Source organism: Muntiacus reevesi, chromosome 1, assembly GCF_963930625.1.
Source record: "Muntiacus reevesi chromosome 1, mMunRee1.1, whole genome shotgun sequence".
NCBI lineage: Eukaryota > Metazoa > Chordata > Mammalia > Artiodactyla > Cervidae > Muntiacus > Muntiacus reevesi.
Window position 1 is genome coordinate 150,963,489 of NC_089249.1, and position 19,375 is coordinate 150,982,863.

Genomic DNA, 19,375 nt, shown 5'->3' on the forward strand with positions numbered 1-19,375 from the left:
AAATGAGGCAGAGATGGTGTCGGAAATTGGACTTGGGTGTAGGGATCTCAGCTTGACTCTGCCATAACCTCTCCAAAGCTCAATTTCTTCATCTGTAGATTGGGAATAGTAGTAGAAGCATTTTTTTTGAAGTTTATGCCATGCATTTTTCTAGATTTTTTTTTGTATTTACTTTCTCCTTTAAATTTCTAAACAGTAGCTATGATTATTCTTTATTCAAAGAAACAGTGGAGGCAGGATTCAAACCCAGGCACTAGATCTGTCTGCAGATCCCAGACCTAACAGGAGAGCAGATGAGGCGAGTTAATAAGAAAAACAGGTTACAACCATAACTCACATTTGTAGCTGTAACAAAAAATATTTTATTATTAAAATTTTTTTTTATGGACAGAAAGGAACTTAAAAAAAAATATTTTTTGGCTGCGTTGGGTCTTAGTTGCAGCACATGGGATCTTCACTGCATCATGCAGGCTCTTTTGTACAGATTCTCTCTCGTTGTGGTACACGGGCTCTGGAGCTCACCAGGCTCAGTAGTTGCAGCTCACAGGCTGTTATTCCAAGGCATGTGGGATCTTCCTGGATCAGGGATTGAACCCATGTCCCCTGCATTGCAAGGCAGATTCTTATCCATTGGACCACTAGGGAAGTCCCCAAAATACATTTCGGATATTAATATTAAACACTTTGTGCCTGGTGTTCTTCTAAGAATCTAAGCACTTCCTATTAGCTAGTTCTTTTAATCCTTGTAATAATGCTGTGGGGCATGAGTACTGTTATGAGGCCCATTTCACAGATGAGGAAACTGAGGTGCTGAGAAGTTGAGTAACTTCCTTGAGGTCAGAGCTTATAGCTCCCATTGAAAAAAGGCTGATGCTGATAGCATGAATTGTTCTACACACATCACGTGGATCAGCTTGTTTAGGCCTCACAGGAGATGAGCTCGGGCAGAGAAGGTGGGTGTCCCACCTACAATCGTATCACTAGTTAGCGGTGGAGCCAGGCTTCCAATCAGGGGTCTGATTTCAGAGTCTGGCAGCACTAGCACTTTGGGGCACAGTCCAAGTATTGACCAGTCCCAGCCTGAAGCTGAAAAATGATTTGGGATTCCCGAGGTCCCAGAGAGGCCCTGACAAACTGCTGCCCCATCACGGGTGCCTGGTCAAAGGCTGCTCCCAATGAAGCCTTCCAGAAACCTGTGGCCACCCTGGCTTGCTGTTTTGTCCCTGGAGGCCTGGAATGCATGGTGCCCGAAGCCAGGCCCAGCTGCCCTGGAAACTGAGCCTAGGGTCTCCCGTGGCTGCTCCGCATTCCCCTCTGAAGTCAGCGAGCTCTGACCGGCTCCTTCCCAGAAAATCAGTGGGCTCACTGCCCCCTGCTGGCTTTCTGCAAGCCCACCGAGCTCTAGGAAGGCTGCTCCGGCCATCTCAGCTCCCTGGCTCCACCTGAGCATGCCTGGCTGCAGCTCTGGGGGCTACGCTGCAAAGAGCCTGGACATCATCTCCTTTGGTCTTGCCACAGAAATGGAAATGTAACAGTAACTGCTCCTGCTCACTGAGTCCCCAGGCATGCAGGTACCCCACCCACTCTAATCTGCACGACCACCCCACTTTACATATGAGGAAGCTGAGGCTCAGCCAGGCTGAGGAGTTTACCAACGACCACCTGGTGGTAATTGGTGGAGAGGGAACTTGAATTCAGCTCTTTCTTGGGGCTCTTTCCACAAAATCAAAACCACATGGAATCTCCCAGATGGTCTTCCTGATGTTTATGCCAAGAATATCCCCTTCAGAGGTATTCTTTCATGCCTTTGAGTACCTGATCCTGAACTTATGGGTGTTGGGGAAACAAGGCGATGTGAATGGTGTGGTAACCTGCTCCTAAAGCAACTGTGACACAAGCGGCGGGTGAGCACTAGGACCAGTAGAGGAGCCTCAGCGCTGCCTGGAAGCAGGGTGAGTCCCCGGGAGGCGGTGGTCCTGGGCAGGGTCCTGGCGAATGCGGAGGCCCCAAACAGGTGAAGGGAAAGAGGGGCGGGGGGGAGGAAGGGCTCTTCAGGCAGGACATGGCTAGAGATTAAAGACTGGGGATCCCCAGGTCCACCAGGTGGGAGTGGAGGTGGAGATGACAGAGAGTGGAGGTGATAGGCCAGAAGCGCAGGTGGGGACAAAGCCTGGCTGTCGAGATTCTTCCCACACAGCAGGGCCAAGGCCTGGGGGATCTAGAATGGCCACGTCAGGCTCTCCGAATCATAAATCCTGTGCACTGACTTTATAGCTGAAGCCTGGACAGAAGGCGACTGGTCTATGGTCACCCAGGGGAATCACACCCAGGCCACCTGACTTCAAGGGACACTCTGTCCCTGCAGTACAATCTCATGGCCCTTCCTCCTTCCTGAGAGGCGAGTTTCTTCCTGATCACCGTGGGGGGTGATCAGGGCCCCCAATCCCCGGGATTCCCCTGGCAACTCTGTTGACAAGGCCCCACCCGCATCACCTGGGCTAGGGAGTTTCCCTGTCTTTGAATTCAAACACAAACAAACCCCAAACAGAAACTGCCCCACACCTGAGCTCCAGGTATTCACAGCCCGAGCCTGTGGTGTGTACACACCTTTTGGCTCACACCCAGGAGAGGGAAGGAAGCTGTTTGAATATAAAAACTCCTCTGGATGAGTGCCCAGCATTTTACAGTTTGCAAACTGCTTTCCCCAAACATTCTGTTCTTTGATGCTCACACCTGTCCTGAGAAGGAGGTGCTGCCCATTTTGCAGAGGGGGAACCTGAGGCCTGAGAAGTAAAGTGCTGTGCTCAAGGTCACACTGAGAGTTACGGATGGAGCTAAGGTTAGAAACAAGCAACTGCAGGAGGCTGTGCTTGCTGACCCCACATCAACCAGGCGGCTAGATTTTGATGAGTGTGGTGGGTAAAGCCAGGAGCCATTTGGTCTGGGTGGGACAGAGGAGGTGCCACTGGGGCTGGCTCCTTCAAAGATGCACCGCAGCCACCAGACAGAATGGGAGGAGGGCTTTCTGGGCAGAGGGAACAGCATGAGCAAAGGCCTGGAGGTAGGAAACCTGGAGGATGGTCCCAAACTGGGAATATTCCAAGAGGGCTGGTGTACAGGGCATGTGGGGCCAAGAAGGTGGTTCTCCTCCATCCCAGGGGCCGCTTTCACCCTCCCTCTGTCTCTCTTCTCTCTGCCTCTGTCAACATCTGCTTTTCTGTCATCGTCAGTGCTCAGGTCTGTCTCCTCCATCATTCTGGAAGCTTCTGGAGGTCAAGGACCCTATCCAGTTCATCTCTGTGTCCTTGTTCTCTAGCACAAGCCTGGGCTGGCGCAGAGATATAGTCAGTGGATGAATAAAGATGAATAAATGAATGAGCCCACAGTGCTGGTTGCATATGAAATAGCAGCCAACAGTGTTTTGAATATCAACTGTGTGCTACCGGGTGCTTGGCTAACTGCTTTCTACATGCATCCTCTCTTTAATCCATTGCCTGTGCTAGCTTTTAGGTTTTATTATTCCCATAATCTGTTTTATACATGAGGAGCCAGAGGCACAGAGAGGTGAAGTAACCGGAGCAAAATCTCAAAGGCCAGAAGTGTCTCTGGACTTCAAATCTAAGCCACAGGCTCATGTGAGAGAGTTTGCGCATGCTCTCTGGTGGCTAGATGGTAAAGAATCCGCCTGTAATGCAGGAGACCCAGGTTCGATTCCTGGGTCAGGAAGATACCTTGGAGGAGGGAATGGCTACCCTCTCCAGTTGCTTGGAGAATTCCATGGATAGAGGAGCCTGGTGGGCTACAGTCGAGGGGGTCACAGAGTTGGACACAACTGAGTGGCTAACACTTTTACTTTCTCGGGCACGTGGAGAGATGTCCTCCTGCACACACACATGTATGCACACACATGTACACACATACAAAATATAGAAGCACACAGCATGGACATCCAGGCCACAGGCCCGTGCTCTTGGGCACCCACTCCTCCCTGGGTTCACTTACGCCTGGCGGGGCCTTGTGCCAGGCCTAGGGAAGGCGGCCGGGAAGGAGTCAGGTGGACTCTGAGCCTCTCACTCCCTTCTCCTCCGTTGCCGCTCCCTGTCCTTAGGCACCTCCAGCTCTGTCAGGGCGTGGAAATGCTTTCTTTGCAATTGACCCTGTCCATACTATCCCCAACACAAAGTGAAGGAAGTAAAGACTTCCTGTCTGCCTGTGGTGTAGCAGGCCCTGTGCCAGACTCCTCACCAACTGTGTCATTCTTGGAGAGGTTCCTCAGGATGCCCACAGTCACCCAGAGGAAGAGGCAGAAGGGAGTTCTGATTTATGTTGGGGGGATCCTCCAGACCAGGGTGTCCCTCACTGTCCAAGTTTCTCATTGGGATCCCCAAGCTGCTTTGAGGTCTAACAGAGGGCCACCCAGCTACACGGAGCAGAGTGGGGACCAGAGAGCGGAAGGCCTTGCCTGAGGCCACGCAGCCAGTGGAGAGGAGCCGGAACTAGGGCTAGCTGTGGGGACAGGTCACAAGAGCCCATGTCCACCCAGAGCTGAAATTGAGGCTGTCTAGGGGCTAATCTGAAGGCTTGGGGAAACCCTGCCTGGCCACTGGTCCTCTCTGCCAGCTCCATTTCAAAGCCGAAGGGAACCCTGGAAGGAAGGGGCCTGCTGGGTGTGGGGTGTCCAGACTGGGCCTGCAGTTCTGAACAGCAGGTGACGTGGCGTGCGTGTGTCCCTGTACTGGTTTTCACACGCGCAGCCACACAAGAGCTCCGATGAGTGTGGCTGGGGGCACAGGGGCTAGGGGCTGCGTGCTGCTGCATGTGCAGGTGCGTTTGGAAACATACGTGTGTGTCTAACAGGACGCCCACTGCCTCTCATGTCTGCCCGACCTGCTTGGCCCTGTGAAGCCCCGTCTCTCCCAGTGTCTCCCTTGATCCCCACCAAAGGGCTGTGAGGGGTCGTGGAGGAAGGGATGTTGAGAGGAAAGCAAGAGGAGGGGTGTTGGACTGTAGGAGGTGGCTACGTGCGTGTGCTCACGTAAAGGGGTGTGCCTATGCTTGTGTGTGCATGTGTGTGTACTCTGTCTAGAAGGGACTGGGCTGGGAGTGGTGATCCCTGAGGTCCCTCCTGGCTCTACCGAGCCTGTTCCCCCAGAGCTGCCAGGTTTGGGGTTTCGGGGGGCCTGTGTGGGCAGGAGTGGGTGCGTGCCTGGTGAGAGCCCTTGTGTGCACTGTGGGTGTCTTCCTCCTCCAGACAGTTCCTCAGGACCTGAGGCCTGGGGAGGGGAGGGGGCCAGCCCAGAGGGTTGGACAGATGCTTTGGAGGCCCCTCTGCCCACCCACCTGGCAGAGGTCTGGGTTGGCGTTGGGCACAGCGCCACCTTGTGGGGCCGCAAGGTGGGCTCCGTGGCATCCCAGGAAAGTTGATGGTGTCCCTGGGGAGGATGAAATGTGACGGGGAAAAATGGTCTAGGGGATCTGGCAGGCCAAACCACCCTGGAGCCGGCCTGAACCTCTGCATCCTGGTAGTGTCAATTTCCCAGCAGAAAAAAAGACTTTTAAACGTCTCCTGGAAGATTTTCTCCAACATCCAAGACATGGCCCTGAATCCTCCTGGCACCCTTTAACTCCCCCTTAATCTTAAGTCCTATTACCATTGCTGGGAAAGACAGACGCTGACCAAATCCTTAAAACTGATATGTGTGAAAGGTGACCAATTGTCCCAGCTTGACTTGGCTTGCTGGAACCGAGGGGCTCCCCAGGACATGAGACTTTCAGTTCTAAAATCAGGGAAGCCTTGGGCGAACTGTACTTGTTAGTCCCCAAGATGGGCAAGTGTGTCAAAGGGGCAACAGTCAGTGCAGTGGAGACAATCTCCACTAGCTTAGTCTGAAGGATCTAAGGAGGCTTCTGTGCCCTCACCCAGCAGGGTCTTGGGCAATCTTGTCTGTCCTGGGAGTTTTGTCACCATCTCCGTGGTATTTGGTGACTCCCAGTCTGGGTCTCCACCCAGGCCTGTCTCCTGGGTTCAGTCCTTGTCCTCTGCTCTAGATGACAGCTCCATGCTACCCCACAGGACAACTATCCCACAAGTCTCAAAGGGAGTCATTATGTTCCCTGAGCCTCTTCCCTTCCTGTGTTTCTATCTCAGAGAGTCACTCTGACAGATACCTGGGCTCATCTTTGATCCCTTCCCTTTCCTCACTTCCCACATCCAGCCAATCAATGCACGCGTCCCCATCTCTCCAGTGTGTTCCTGTCTCTCTCATCCCCACTGCCACTACACTGTCATTGGTAACCTCTCCTGGCCTCCGTGCCTACAGCCATTGTCCTGAGTTCATCTAGACCGTGGACAGACCACGGAGTTTGGGCATGGCTTAAAAATGAGTAAGAACGTTGGTTTGGACTTGGTTCCAGTTTCTAGGTCCTGAGAATTCTTGCCATGCTGGTCTGGGGACACTCCTTACCTACCCTGCATAGGAGGGATGGTGAAGGTCCCATTTCTGTCCTTCAGGGTCTGTCTGGGCCCTGACTGGAGGCCCCTCTATTTCACCTGGGGATCTTCCTGTCCAGACCCCTTCAATGCCCCCCATTGTCCTCGGGATGAAGTTGGAGCCCCTCAACCTTGCCCACAAGGCCCTGATGACCAGCTGCCATCATTCTCGGAGTGATACTTATATCCACTGCTCTACCTGTACCCACTGTGCTGCTGGTTTTCTAACTATGTTCTGTAGAGAAAGATGATATGTGTATAACGGGGTGTGTGTGTGTGAATGCTGTGTGTATGGTGGTATTTGTGCATGTGAGATAGTTGTGATGATGATGTGTGGTGGTGGGGATGGTGTGCGTGATGGTTGAGGTAATGGTGTGTGTGGTGGTGGGGGTGATGTGTGTGGTGGCTGAGAAGACGATGTGTTGTGGTTGGGACAGAATTGGGCTTTCAGACGACTTAAGTCGACTTCATTTTTTTTTTTCAGTGGGTTTTGTCATACATTGATATGAATCAGCCATAGAGTTACACGTATTCCCCATCCTGACCCCCCCTCCCTTAAGTCTACTTCAACCAGACCATATCTACTTGCATGTTTTGTGCGTTGGGTCCTCACATGACTTCATTTGCAAGGCTTCTGCGGCTCTGAAAGTTTTACGAAGAATCACTGCCCTAAGATGACTGGCTGTTCTCCGCTCCTTGTCCGTGCCAAGCAGGGTCCCATCTCCATGCTCTCCATTCTTTTACCCGTGCTCCTTAAAGGCCTCCATCTCTGTAGAAGTTCCGCCTTCTCAAATGCCCATGCCTCCAAGAAGCTTCCAGGGCTCAGTGTCAGGGCAGGACCACTCCCTCCTCTGTACAAACTGCCCTTCATCTCTGCTTCCTGTGTTCTTGTCTGGCTCATCTACCTAGGCTGAGGGCTTACCACCTCAGCCATCTCCACGCTAATATTCCTCCTTTCTTCTCTGCTGACTCATGCACAGAGATTCGCAGAACCTCGTAAAGATTTGCCTTCAACACAAAGTCTGGGAGGCAGGGGAAGACAGACACATAAATGGATGGTACTGTGACATGAGTATCATATGATGGAGGGGAGCCCAGAGGCCCTGGACCAGGGATGGGAGAGGGGGAAAAAAAGGCTTCTTAGAGAAAAGACTCCTCAACATAGTTTAAAGGATGAAGTGTGAGCCTAGAGAAGTGTGAGAAAGTGTCCAGGTAGAAGGAATAGTGTATGCAGGGGACCCAGAGCATTAGAGATAATGGTTGGCTGGTGTGACAATCTGTAACTAGTGTGTGGAATAAAGAATGTATGTGGGGAGGAGCATGACATGAGGCCTGGGAAGTGGGTGGGGAGCCTGATCATAGACAGCCTTGGGTACCAGACTATGGAGCTGGAACTTAATCCTAAGAACAATGGGGCCTTTACAGGGGATTGAAAAGATACTGACAAGGTCAGAGTTACTTTAAAAAAATTTTTTATTGTGGTAAAATACACATAACATAAAATTTACCATCTTAGTAATTTTTAAGTGTGCAGTTCAGTGGTATTAAATACATTCACATTGTTGTGGACTTTCTGTGGTGGTCCAGTGGCTGAGACTCTGTGATCCCAGTGCAGGGTCCTGGGGTTTGATCCCTGGTCAGGGAACTAGACCCCACATGCCACAATTAAGAATTTTTGTACTGCAACTAAGACCTTGTACAGTCAAATAAATAATTATAAAAGCCTATAAAAATAAAGTATTTTAAAAAATATACACAGGGAGCTCAGTTCTGTGCTTGCTGATAACCTAGAGGCATGGAACGGAGGGTTAGGATGGGAAGGAGGTTCAAGATGGAGGGGATATATATACATGTAGCTGATTCACATTGTTGTATAGCAGAAACTAACACAACATTGTAAAGCAACTATACTTGGATTAAAAAATAAATAAATGAATACATTCACACTGTTGTGTAGCCAACACCACCAACCATTGCCCTCTCTCCTTTCATCTTTTAAATCTGAAACTCCACCCATTCAACAAGATCTCCCTATTCTCCCCTCCCCACCAGCTCCTGGCAACCACCATTCTGCTTCTTGTCTGTATGGTTTTGACCACTCTAAGTACCTCATATAAGTGGAATCATACAGTGTTTGCTTATTTCAATCAATGTTCTCAAGGCTCATCCATGTAACATCTGTAGAATTTCCTTCTTTCTTTAAGGCTGAATAATATTCTATTATTCAGTATCTGCCACACTGTATTTATTCACCCTTCTATGAACATGTGGGTTGCTTCTACCTTTTGGCTATTGTAAATCATGCTGCTTTGAACATGGGTGTGCAAATATCTTTTGGAGACCCTGCTTTCAATTCTTTCGAATATGTGCCCAGATGTAAAATTGCTGTGTCATAAGGTAATGCTATTTATAATTTTTTGAGAAACCACCATATTGTTTTCCACAGCAGCTGTACTGTTTTACACCCCCACTGACAATGCACAAGGTACCAATTTATCTACATCCTTGCCAACACTTGTTATTTTGCTTTTTTGATATTAGCCATCCTAATGGGTATAATAAGGTATTTAAAAAAATAATTTACTGAGGTGGAATTCACATAACATAAAATCAGCCATTTTAAAGCAAACAATTCTGTGGCATTAAGTACATTCACAATGTTGTTCAGCCAACAACCAATTCCAAAACATTTTCGTGACTCCAAAGTAAAATCCCTTACCTGTTAAGCAATTTCTTCCCATTCTTCCTCCTCTCAGCCTCTGGCAACAATCAACCTGCATTCTGTCTTTATGGACTTACCTATTCTGGACATTTCATTTATAGAACCATACAATATGAAACCTTCTATGTCTGGTTTCTTTCCCCTTACTTAATGTTTTTGAGGTTCATCAGTGTTGTACCGTCTACCAGTGCTTCATTCCTTTATATGCTGTGCGGTGTTAAGTCACTCAGTCGTGTCCAACTCTTTGTGACCTCATGGACAGTAGCCTGCCAGGCTCCTCTGTCCATGTGGATTTTCCAGGCAAGAATACTGGAGTGGGTAGCCATTTCCTTCTGCAGGGGATCTTCCCAACCCAGGGATCAAACCCAGGTCTCGCATTGCTGGCAGATTTTTTTACTGCCTGAGCCACCAGGGAAGCCCTCATTCCTTTATATGGATGAATAAATCCCACTGTATGTACAATTGCCCTTTGGTATCTGTGGGAACTGTTCCACGACCCCTGTGGATAGCAAAATGCACAGATGCTCAAGTCCCTTACATGGTATAAAATGGCATATCTTCCAGTATACTTTAAATCATTTCTAGATTGCTTATAATATCTAATACAAAGTACATAGTTGTTAATACAATGTGAGTACCATGTAAATTGTTGCCAGCCCTTGCCAAATTCAAGTTTTGTTTTTTGGAACTTTCTGCTTTTCCTGAATATTCTGGATTCACAGTTGGTTGAATCCATAGATGTAGGACCTGTAGATACAACAAATTTTTATCTGTTTATCTATTGATGAACCTTTGGGCTGTTTGGGTTTACTTTTGATCCCTCTAGCTAAGTCCATGCAGTTGTTTGGAGGGGACAAGGCTGGATGAAGAAGATGCTCTGGAGGCTGTGTTAGTGATGCAAGCATCGGTCACTGACATGCGAAGACAGAAAGGCTGCATTGATTTAGAAGGCAGATAGTTCCAAGTGCTAGAGGGAGGAGTGAAAAATGTCTCCCTAGTTCATTGCTCATGAGACAAGCTATAGGAGAAGAGAAGTTTCAGGAGAAGATTATGAGCTTGGTTTGGACCTTGCAAATTTGAGTTGCTTGTGGACCATCAGATGCAAATGCTCTCCAAGGGGTAAGAGATGTGGATCTATGTGGATCTGGAAATCAATAAAAAGTCTGGGCAGAAGACTGGGGTTTGACAGTCATCAGTTTGTAGCTGAGATTATCAGGAGGGAGTAGGGAGGTGGCAGGTGGGAGGAGGCTCAGAACAGGACCCTGAGGATTCTGGAAGGCAGTTCCTGCCCATTCTGACCATCTGGCTCACCACTGAGTAACCAGGCCCAAGCGCAATGACTGACACAAACAAGTAGCCACATAAATCCTCGTTGAATGAATGAAACAATCCACAGAGGCCTGAGAGACCTAAGAGAAGAAACCAGAAGAGTGTGATGTTGGAAAAATCGAGAGGAATGGGTTTCAAAGATGAAATGGTCTGCAGTGCCAATGTTGCAGCCTTTATTTTGGGTAAGAACCAATGACCTTGACTTCTATCTGGGAAAGAGGAAGGCACTGATGACCCAGGCAAGTGACGCATATTTGCAGTGGTGCAGAGTTGGGGCAGTCCTGAGAGGCCTTGCAGGAGAGGAGCTTGGAGCGGAGAGCGTGAGCTGCAAGGTCCAATCCGGTCAGCCTAGGCTCTGGTCAGGAAGCCAGGATCTGACTGAGTGACTTGGCTGAGTCCCTTCCCTCTCAGGCATTTGAATGGCCGCTCCTGGAGAATCTGCAATGGCTACTGTACATCCTCACTAGCTGCACCCCCACCTCCCAGAGCCTCCCCAGGACCTCCTCACTTCACAAGTCCCTTGGCTCTGCATAGGGAAGGGTTTATCTCAGGGAACACTAATGGGTTCCTTGTTTTTTGTTTTTTTAAATATTTGGCTGCATTGGGTCTTAGTTGTAGCATGGGGAATCTCCGTTGCTGGGCAAGGACTCTCTAGTTGTGGTGGTGAAGGTTTAGTTGCTTCGTGGCATATGGTATCTTAGTTGCCTGACCAGAGAGCAAACCCACATCCCCTGCGTTGCAAGACAGATTCTTAACCACTGGCCCACCAGGGAAGTCCCTGAGGTCCCCTGTCTATAAGTGGCCCTCAGAAATATTTATGTGGAGAAGGGAAAACCAGAAGCTTCTGGCTGCTCGACTAGTGTTTCCAGGGTTCCATAATAGTTTTCTTCTCCTTCCTCCAAAGCTGAGGTTTTTCATAAGCCCCAGGCACATCAGATGGGAAGAGGAAAGGTATCTGGGAGAGGCTGAGAGACCCCAGGAACACTGAAAGTGAGAGGGAGGGCTGACATTGCATGCAGATGGCTCACAGGACACCCCCTACACACACACACACACACACATACACACACCTCCCTGCTAGCCCAGAGGTGATGCCCACATGGGTGGTGGGAGATCTAGACACCCAGGGCTTTGGATCTGACTTCTGTCTGCTTCACTGAGTGACCTCAGGCTAGGGTTTCTCTTCTCCAGGGTTGTTTCTTGTCTCTACCATGGATTCACTTGACCGCCTCATGCCCTGACATTCTAGGGCTTCAAACTGTCATAGCGAGACCAATGCGGACACAGCACACCGCAGCAGATCCCAGCCAACAAGGGGCTGATACACTCTCCAGCTCCCTCGCCCCTTGACTGGGACAGCTTTGAGGCACATTCTATGTCATCATCCAGAATTCCTTGGTGGAATCCTTGATTATCAGAAACTTATTTGAGGGCCTTTTTGGGTGACTCAGTGGTAAAGAATCCACCTACAAATGCAAGAGACATGGGTCCGATCCCTGATCTGGGAAGATACCACATGCCGCAGGGCAACTAATCCCATGCGCCACAGCTATTGAGTCTGTGCTCTAGAGTCCAGGAGCTGCAACTACTGAGCCTGTGTGCCGCAGCTACTGAAGCCCAAGAGCCCTAGAGCCTGTGCTTCACAACAAGAGAAGCCAGTACAGTGAGAAGCCTGCTTACCACAACGAGAGAGTAGCCGCCACTCGCCACAACTAGAGAAAAGCCTTCAGAGCAATGAAGATCCACACAACCAAAAATAAATAAATTAAAATAAAAAAAACTTTTTTAAAGAAACATTTAATAACATCCTCCACTTCTTTCCTTTCCTTGTCTCACCTTCCAACATGCCTGCAGGCGCTCCCTCTTGTCTCAAATCCTTATTTCAGGGACTGTTCCTGGGGAAACCGAGCCACAGACAGTGTAATAGTAATAATGATAATGGTGAAAGTGAAGTGAAAGTGAAAGTCACTCAATCGTGTCAGACTCTTTGTGACCCCATGGACTCTACAGTCTATGGAATTCTCCAGGTCAGAATACTGGAGTGGGTAGGCTTTCCCTTCTCCAGGGGATCTTCCCAACCCAGGGATCAAACCCAGGTCTCCTGCATTGCAGGCAGATTCTTTACCAGCTGAGCCTCAGGGGAAGCCCAGGAATACTGGAGTGGGTAGCCTATCCCTTCTCCAGCAGATCTTCCAGACCCAGGGATTGAACCAGGGTCTCCTCCTTTGCAGGTGGATTCTTTACCAACTGAGCTATCAGGGAAGCAATAATAACAGTAACTGCTGTTTATTGAATGCCTGATATGTGCCAGCCTTCATATATATTGACCTCATGTAATTCTCCCAACAAGCCTTCCAAGTGGCGTTATCACCTCTATGTCTCTGTTGAGACGCCTCAGGTTCAGAGGGGGGCAGCCTGACCCAGGACTCCTAGTTAACAAACTTTCAGTCCACAAGGGGGTCCACTCCTTGTACTTGGTAGGACTGGGTGTCAAGGAACCTGAACCCAGGGGCCTGGCCCCAGTAGTTATCACAGCCAGAGCAAAGGCAGTGTGGGGCACTTTTAAGCCCTGACACTGTCCCCATGACAGCAGCATGAACAGTGGCAGCAGTGGACTCCTTCCAAGAGTGTCACTAGTTAAGGATACTGATGAAGATGGAGCCCTAAGCTGGAGAGGAAGAACAGGCAAATACGGTGACTGGCATCGACAGGCTGGCTTGTGGCTACTCCTGGGGATTCCTAGCAACACCTGGGGGACCCTTTGGGAGAGATAAGCTCCCAGGGATGCAGAGTGAGGCTCAGGATCATCGTCCTTTGGACAACAATCAGACTCCATTTTGTAATCACAGGTCATTAAAGCTGAGCAGTATTTAGGCTGCATCCAATACATTCTTAATGTGTTTGTGTAGACAGACTATGCCTTTGTTTAGGGAAGCACAGAGATGTTTTGCTTTAGGTTTAAGTTTCAAAGTGGCTCCATAGTAAATATTTTAATTATATAAAAAGATAGCTAGGGATTTCCCTGGTGGTCCAGGGCTTAAGAATCTACCTTCCAATACAGGGGATGTGGGTTCGATCCCTGGTCGGGGAATTAAAACCCCACATGCCACCTTGCAACTAAACCCGAGTGCTGCAAGTAATGAGCCTTCAAGATCTGGTGCCCACATACCACAACAGGGGAGAAAGCTGAATGCTGCAACTAAGACTCAATGCAGTCAAATAAATAAATATTTTTTAAAAAAGTAAAAAGAAGCAACAAAAATTAAACTCGTGTTATTTAAAAAAAAAAAAAAGAAAGCTATTTGAGTAATAATGAAGTAATACACTCATGGACAGTAAAATAAGTTCCCTTGATGGTATTCAGGAGGCTGCGCTCCACTTCACACTGGGCCCATTTTCCCAAGTGCAGCCTGGAGTAACCCCCATTTCTGGCCTCAGTTTCTTCACGGGTGACGAGCGGAGCACCTGGGTGAGCCCCAAGCTCTCTGAGGTCCCAGACTTGACAGGGCCGGTGGCTCTCCCTGGGGCCGTTCGGCAAATCTAGGCAGGTTCCTGCCCACCCCCCGTCTAGCCTAGAAGCAGATCTGTAATTGAGCCTGCAGGGTCACAGTGACAAGCACAGCCGTAAATCTCAGCTGAGGAAGCAGCCCCTGGGAGATAAATTGTACTGCAGCTGGCTCTTTCCTGTCTCTGGGGTTAACATGGAGAGAGAGGGAGCCGACAAAACCGTTCCCTGTGGATTAGACAGTCCACAGGGTGTGGGGCACGAGGACCCAGGCCACCCCTGGCCGGGAGGGAATGGCCATAGAATGCTGTTTGCTCCTCGGAGCCCTTGAACACCAGGGACAGGGTGGTTTAAGCCGAACAGCGACTCGGTCAGAATGAAAGCTTTGTCATGGAGTGTCTACATGTCTCTTTCCTCCCCTGGATTCTGCAGCCAGATACTGTGTCTCAGTCAGCTTGGTGTGCTCACCACAGGGGCTGGGAGAGAGTAGGTATTACTGAATACCCATAGAAGACGATAACAATGAGAACTAATATTGGTGCGAATTCTGTGTCAGCCCTGTGATTATTGTTCTACATGTATTATTTACTCCTCACAACAACAGTGCCACAAGGTACCCTCAGGAGACAGTTGAGATAGCACAGAGATATTAAGTAACTCATCCAGCATCACTCAGCTAGTTGGTGGCTGAGCCAGGATTTAAACCCAGGTAGTTTGGCTTCAGAGTCGGGGTCCTGGATCACACTGCAAAATGGTCCACAGAGCAGTCAAGACAACAACAGTGAAAATGGACTGTGTCAGGCACCTATCACGGGGACTATAGGAGGAATTGAGAAGGATGGCAGGAGTCCACCAGGGAGTCTGGCAGTGGGAGCATCGGGTGAAAGACAAGGGGCTGAGAACGGTCATTGCATTTTGAGGAACGACGATACACTTGGTAGATAATGGGGTGTGCTGAGAAATGAACATAGGAAGCTGGGGCCCGATCCCAGTGAGCTAAGCTAAGAAACAAGGGCTGTCTCCTGTGGGAGAGGGCAGAGCAGTGACACAACCAGGTATGAGGACCCACCTCTCACTAACTCTGTGACCTCGGGCAAGGCACTGCCCCTCTTGGAACCTTGGTTTTCCAAAACTAAGAACATGGCATTCGGTCCCAATCACTTCATGGCAAGTAGAAGGGGAAAAACCAAAAGCAGTGACATATTTTCTTTCCTTGCGCTCCAAAATCACTGCGGATGGTGACGGCAGCCATGAAATTAAAAGATGCTTGCTTCTTGAAAAGGAAAGCTATGACAAACCCAGACAGCATACTAAAAAGCAGAGACATCATTTTGCTAACAAAGGTCTGTCTAGTCAAAGTTTTTCCGGTAGTCATGTACTGATGTGAGAGTTGGAGCATAAAGAAGCCTGAGTGTTGAAGAATTGATGCTTTTGAATTGTGGTTCTGGAGAAGACTCTTGAGAGTCCCTTGGATAGCAAGGAGATCAAACTAGTCAATCCTAAAGGAAATCAACCCTGAATATTCATTGGAAGGACTCATGCTGAAACCGAAACTCTAATACTTTGGCTACCTGATGTGAAGAGCTGATTCTTTGCAAAAACACCCTGATGCTGAGAAAGATTGAAGGCAAAAGGGGAAGGAGGTGACAGAGGATGAGACAGTTAGATAGCATCACCGACTCAATGGACATGAATTTGAGCAAACTGGGATACTGGGACAGAGGAGCCTGGAATGCTGCAGTCCATGGCGTCACGAAGAGTCCATGGGGTCACGAAGAGTCAGACACAACTTAGCGACTGAACAGCAATAACAAAGACTGGGGGTGATCATTCCTGCCACATTCTGCCTCTCAGGGCCTGGGCAAGGACTAATAAGAAAAGAGACAAAAACGATTGTATAAATTGTAGCAGATCTGACAGATGCAGGTTGGTGGGAGGCATGGAAAGAAATAAACAGACAGCAGTTGTGAGAGTAGCCAGCTGTTTTCATCTAGAGACTGCCAGATTGCCCTCAACTTTTATTGTTATTAAAAGGAATAGCGTTTGCTTGAGGCCTTGCTACTGCCATGTGGCTTTTATCACCTCAGTTGAGGGTCCTCAAACCTTTTAAGTTAGATGTAATTATTCATCTTGGGCTTCCCTGGTGGCTCAGACAGTGAAGAGTCTGCCTGCAGTGTGGGAGACCCAGCTTTAATCCCTGGGTTGGGAAGACACCCTGGAGAAGGAAATGGCAAACCATTCCAATATTCTTGCCTGGAAAATCCCACAGATGGAGGAGGCTGACGGGCTACAGTCCATGGGGTGGCAAAGAGTTGGATACGACTGAGCGACTTCACTTTTATTCAGCTTACAAGTGAAGACACCAAGGTGCAGAAAGGTGAGGTGATCCCCCCAGCCCTACAGGCCAGGGCAGAGCTGTGTTCTTTGAGTGTCTCACGTGACCTTCTTTATACTTCAGCTTGTCAGAGCCAGAGGGCAAACCAAGGGCATGAAGGTACAAGGAGACAGGAAACAGCAAGAACTGAAGACGAGAGGTATTTGAGGTCTCGAGCACTGGTCAATAACCTTGAAGGTTTGACAGGGCATGGCTTGTCATTTCACTGAGGTTCAAATCCGAATTCTTTGCTGCAAGACCGATAAGTGGGGCAAAAGCCTGTCAGAGAGACCATCCAGCTGACTGCCCAGTGGACGGTTCTCAGCTCAGCTGCCTGGTTTTCTTCTTGTGGGAAGCAGAGAGGCCTGGGGTTGAAGTTGCACAGGGTTAGAGGCAGTCCATCTGGGGAGAAATCCCAGCTCTGCCACTTGAAGCTGTGTGACGTTAAGTGACTTCCTGTCTCTGAACTTGTTTCCTGATATGGGATATAAGAATAATAACATCTACTTCCAAGGATTGTTGAGAGGGTTAAATGAGATAGTCATTCACAGGCTCTCAGGATAGCCAAGGAACTGGGTGGTACAGGGTAGCCTCTGGGAGGGGAAGTGGGAGACAGGGATGCAGAGGAGAGAGGAAGGCTTACTGCTTACCATATACCTTTTTGTAATCTCTTGTTTTGTTTTAATCATGTGTAGAGGGTTCATTTTCAGATATATTAATAGAATTTCAAAAAGTGAGATAATGCATATAAAATACTTGGCACAGTCTTGACATATAACACCCCATAACTCTTAGCCTTGTAGTTATTATACATATTAGTATAAAGTACTTATTATGAACTCTTTCTTTGCGGAAAATGACTCCCTCCTGCAAAGATGAAAACCTTGATGGAGCTGAAAGGAGGAGGCTAGAACAAGGGGTGCTTCTTACCTAGAGTTTCATGGAGTTTCAGGGGGAAAATACTTGGCTTTGACTGGGCTTCTTGCTAAGAAAGGTTAAGCTAACACCCAGGCACCTGGAGGATCATGGCAGCCTCACTGGAGTAGGAGGCTGGCCTTGAACGTGTGTCAAACCATTGGTCCACAGGCCTGGGCTTGGCACCTGTCTCTATCATTTGCTGGCGGAGTAACCTTGAGCAAGTCGTGGAACCTCTCTGAGTCATCAGATTTTCAATTGACAAATGAGGATGGTGAGAGTGGTCTGCCTTGCAGGGCCATGGGGAGGATTTTGAGAGAATTATGTGGTACCTCCCACCATCACGTCTTCATCTTCATCATTTTAAGGCGTTTGTCCTTCATCCGGACACAGCGGGAGCCAGTAAAAGGCTTTCTGCCAGGCGCAGTAGGGTTGGATTTTAGGCATGAGAGGTCACTCTGGAGGTCAGTGTGGACAGGGGACTGAGCAGGATTCTGTGTGGACTTCCATACCCACCCCACCTGACCTCTCTGAGCGGCACCTTCGGCCATGAATTGGACTCACCCTGGAAAAGGACTGTTCTGGATGTAGCAGGGAAACAAAATCTGATGTAACTAACAGAGCTTTGCCTTATCCACTTGCCTGGGATGGTATTTATGCTAATCCTATTCCCAGCTAAAGCAACTCACTAATAAAAGCGGCGCCTCTGCTCTGGGCTCCACACCATCTGTCAGTTCCGCTCGGGAGGAGCTCTTCCCAGGGAGCAAGGAGCCCATGGCTGGGCTTCATGGGCCCACGTGGGCCAGCCTGGAGGTCCTGGTTACCTTGCACATGCATACGAAACCCTCCTGGGGGCCAAGCCCTGGGCCAGGCACTGGAGACCCAGAGGAGAGAAAACAGACAAGGTTGCAGGTGCTGCCATGAAGCATGCACTCTGATAGGAGAGGCAAAAACAAAACCACAAGTAAATAAATAAGTGACTAAGGTAAGTTCAGATGGGGTTAAATCCCATGCAGGAAAAAAGCCCTCATGTGTCAGAAAGTGGCCTAACGAGAGGGTGAGGGGAGACCTTGCTGAGAAGGTGAATCACCCCGGCCGGTCAGTGTGTGCCAGGCAGAGGGAACAACAGAAGCAAATCCCCCAAGGAAGGGCCACCATCAGCGAGTTTGAGGACAGAAATCGAGCACTGGAGCCGGGGTAGGAAACGAGACACAGCCCACCGGTGGCAGAGGTCAGGACACGGGGCACCCTGTGGGCTGTGGAAGGACTGTGTGAGAAGCACAGGAGGGTTTGCAGTGGCACGACCTGCAGTAGTTTTACTGATAAGAACGGATACTACACTTGATCTTAGCCAAAAGGCCGAGAAGCGATCCTGCAGTAGTTTTAGATGTCACACTGGATGCTGGGTGGAGAATCCATTGCAGGAGGGACAAGACTGCTCCCAGGAGACAGGTAAGCAGCTCTGGGAACTGGGGATGGGAGAGAAGTAAGGATCGGGGCTCCCTTGAGGGTAACAATGTGAATAAGATCCAGAGTGTAGTCTACCTAGCACAGTGTCTAACACACCTCAGGAGCTCCCTCCATGACGGCTGGGGTTTTGATTATTAATGTTTTGATTCTCCTCTGCTTCACAGCTTCTCCAAAATAATACCCTTTAAAAATCCTGATATTTGATCAACTCAAGTACAATGCTATGGGCACTTTCCCTGGTGGGCTGGCCTTCAATCATGTCCCCGATGGCCGTGTAGGCTGCTGACCTCTGAAGTGACCCTCCCAGGGGCCACGTGTTCATTTCCTGGCTCTGAAGCAAACCAACATTTAGTGCCTCCTCAAGGAGCCTTGCTCTCTGCCTCAGGCAGGAGGGGGTGGGACTCTTGCATTTAGATTTTGACCCTGACACAGCCCCTGCCCTGGAGCGCATAGTAAGGTGGAGGGGGAAACAGTGTCTGATGTACTACAGGTGCTCCATATTTGTTGATTCACAGTTACCCACGTAGTAAGCCCCTCCTACTGTACCGACAACTTTACTTGGGTATTTCT

The 19,375-nt window shown here is 49.2% G+C and overlaps 1 pseudogene; it reads right to left on the reverse strand.

The window, feature by feature from the left end:
• Nucleotides 1-18,618: 18,618 nt before the first annotated feature.
• Nucleotides 18,619-18,706, reverse strand: LOC136156541 (U2 spliceosomal RNA; annotated as a pseudogene).
• Between the last annotated feature and the right edge of the window lie 669 nt (nucleotides 18,707-19,375).